This window comes from Odontomachus brunneus, unplaced genomic scaffold, assembly GCF_010583005.1.
Source record: "Odontomachus brunneus isolate Ranch 3 - 2012 unplaced genomic scaffold, Obru_v1 Obru_scaffold_108, whole genome shotgun sequence".
Lineage (NCBI taxonomy): Eukaryota > Metazoa > Arthropoda > Insecta > Hymenoptera > Formicidae > Odontomachus > Odontomachus brunneus.
In genome coordinates, this window is record NW_022639558.1 from 307,756 (window position 1) to 311,183 (window position 3,428).

General features: G+C 45.4%; 1 long non-coding RNA gene across 1 annotated transcript in view; it reads right to left on the reverse strand.

The window, feature by feature from the left end:
• Positions 1-3,428, reverse strand: part of LOC116849234 — a 67,658-nt gene that overhangs the window by 16,077 nt on the left and 48,153 nt on the right. The gene's annotated exons all lie outside the window — the stretch shown is intronic.

Consider the following 3,428-nt stretch of genomic DNA (forward strand, 5'->3'; position numbering starts at 1 on the left):
TTTCTCTCTTTTTTTTTTTTTTTTTTTTGATGACTTGATAGAGCCACTTTAATATGAAATCTGTCGGGATATTTATCGAGACATTGTCGCTGTTTGTAATGGTTCCCGATAGAGAAAAACCGGCGAGTTGTAATTTAATATTTAATTGATTTAATATCGCGGAGTCGGCGTGTTTTTTAATGCACGGTTACATCATAATCCACTCGTGAATAATAAATGAATCGTTAATCAACCGCGGCAAGTAAAAATTAAACGGGGCAATTTCGGGCGGATGAAATTTTTAAACCAACGACCCGGCCGCCTCTCTCGCGCCACGAGTTTGCGTAATCACGCGGCCGTAACGCATATTCGCCCCTGGTCGCTACGCTTGATAAAAAAGCGCAGTTGAAAAAACAGAGGGACGTTCGCCTCGAGAATCTCGGTATCCGACGAAGAATTCCCCTCGTCGGCCCGTCATCCGTGAGACGGTCGAATTTTTCGCCTCTCTGTCTGAAAGCCGCCGTTCGATCAACCGCCGAGTTCGATCGGATCGATGGAGGCCCGCGATACGCGTAATCTAAGCCAAATAGCAAATCGTTATTTAATCGTAGATTAAGGATCGGTACTAACCGAAACAAACAGCTCTCTCGCTCTCCCACTCTCTCTCCTTCTTTCTCTCTCTCTCTCTCTCTCACTCTCTCTCGATTGCGCGTGCTTGTGTTCCAAGGGGCTACGCGGTGTGGAGGGAGCGATTTGTTATAACGAAGAGAACGGCGCGCCCGGCACAATGTAGTCACTTGTTTACAGGGACAATATTTTCATTCCGCAAACAATTCGTGGCTCGATAAAGACCCGGTGTACAGGTGGGTGCTCGGCGAGGATCTAACGTTGTAACGAACACGTCGCCCGTTTGTGAACGCGACTTATATATGCATATGTATATATTATATCATATGCATATATATACACACAACATTCTTTGTGTGCGTATATATATGTATATATACACACATACGTGTTACGTATGTATGTATACATATTACACCTGCGTGCGTGTACATGTATGCACGCGAAACAATACGCTCACGAGTCTCTTGAGTAAAGTATCAGTGGACTCTAAACGCTTTGAATCATCGAGTGCTGTGCCGCTGAAGCGATTTTCTTCTCGCGCCTCGTATCGGATTAGATTAGAGACAAAGGTACGGAAAAGTGGCTCCCATAGGATTGCGCTTTCCCATGTGAAAGTTATTTAAACAGCTTCTGCCGTATGCGTGAGCGAGGACTGCGGGCGCGGCGGACATTTCGAATTACATTCGCCATATTTCTCTGCTCACATCGTTGAGTGTTTTGTATTTCAGCTGTCTAGAGCTTGAGGAACTCGCGCCGCTCTATATCGTCGAACTTTGTGATTTCACACGTCTCGACGCCCTCACGATTTCGCAGCGCGAGGCGACATTGAATGTTGGATATCAGTTTCTCATGATGGTACGTTTTGGGTCTTTAAGCGATCGGACGAGTGAAAACAATGCGACCGTCGGCAGACGCCAAGATAATCCCGCGGCTTTTACGGTCGAGCGACCGCGAGAATAAATACAAACGACGGTCTCTTTGGGGTGGTACACACACCCGATACAAATCCGGTATGGCGGATAATATGAGGTAATAACGCGACGGTAAATGGCTACCTGCTGATTGGTTCATTATAGTGCGCATATTGGAGCAAACTGTACAACTAGCGAGCCAACACTTGTACGGCTTGTCATTATAAGTGATGATTTCCCGTGACGTTTCTTTGGACGGGGAAGCGAATTTAGTTACATTTTGCGCAAAGTTTGGTTCTAATGTATAAACTAACGCGTTTTGGTCGAAAAGCACAAAGTTTTAGAGGTTTTCGTAGCCTAAATTTGTTGCTAAAACTTATTCCTATAGCAATTCTATGTTTTTCAATCAGAACGTGTTGCTTTGTTCCTCACCAGCACAAATCTCATACAACCAAATTTTTTCCTTCTGTCTGAGAGAACGGACATCAAAGGCACTCTCTGCCTGAGTGCAGCACATTTTCTTTTTCTTTTATTCCTATTTTGGATTTCCCCTTTTATGACGTGACCCGCGCAAATCCGACCCGTCCAACCGGCTAACTTACGACATTACGTTAGAAATATTCTTCCTGCGCATAACCGCCGGCTGCAGGTTTACCTGTAACAATTGCATGTCTGTGGAGAACATCCGTAGTAAACAACCGAGATGTATATGTGTTGCTGTTGAGTGCTGACAGTTACTTCCCGTCGGCCAATGGACGGCTATAACGGAGGACGATCGCCGACGGAATCGATTCGGCAAAATAACACGGCGTGTTCGTCGGTACGAACGTTTTTCAGCGACTATTAAACAATAGCGCACATCGCACGATTTTTTAGCGCTGTCACTTTCCCGCAAGGGCCGCGAGAAACGTCCCTTCGCAAATAGGATAAACTCATACGCAAAAAAAGATTTCAGTTGCAATCGAATAGGAACCAACTGAAAATTAAGTGATCAAAAGCGATACCTCTGTTATGAAAACTAATATTTCTGTTGTCGCAACCAAAAATATTCGTCTGAACATCCAGCGATACTAGATTCGGTTGAGGCAATTGAGAATAATTGACTATACATAAAGCCTCATAAAGGAATTTTTTTGTTCCTACAGCCGAATTTTTATCTGATCCCTGAGCAACCGAAAATTCGATTGCCCTAACGGAATTGTTTTTTCCGTGCACAGGTATAGTGGCCATATTTAAGAATGACAACACAAGAGCATATTATCTTAGCAATTATTGGAGAAATTGTAGTTTATGGCCATTTTTTCCGTATAACCTCATCATACTTAAGCTTACCCTAATCGGCACAAACACCGAACAATCATCGCACGAAATGCGATGACGCAGCAAAAGGAAAACATCACACTGAATGGTTATCAATAAAAATGAAGCACAAAGCACACACAAAGAAGCGAACCGATCCACCACGACGGCAATGCACAATTGCAAATTAATGCAGATGACATTGTACTTACGATTATGAATTTTCGACGTCGCTGGGCTTCGTCACACTTCAGTCCATCTCGTCATTCCACGTTGAAGACACCGTCGGCAACAACAGTTCACCTCGCCCCACATGGATTCACGTTGGGAAAGGATCGCGCGCTCGACGCCCCGTTTTCGGATTCCCGTATGCCACGAGCGTCGCGAGACGATCTCGACATCCTCGGCGAGAGGACATTGAGAGCGCAGGAAACTAAAACGATCGTAGGCGGCATAGCGCAAGGGCGCGCCGATTATCAGGTCGCCGAGGAAGAGGCGGTCCGCGCGAGACAAGTCGCTCGTGAGAAGGCTCGGCGATAAGAGAAACAGAGAGAGAGAGAGAGAGAGAGAGAGAGAGAGAGAGAGAGAGAGAGAGAGAGAGAGAGAGAG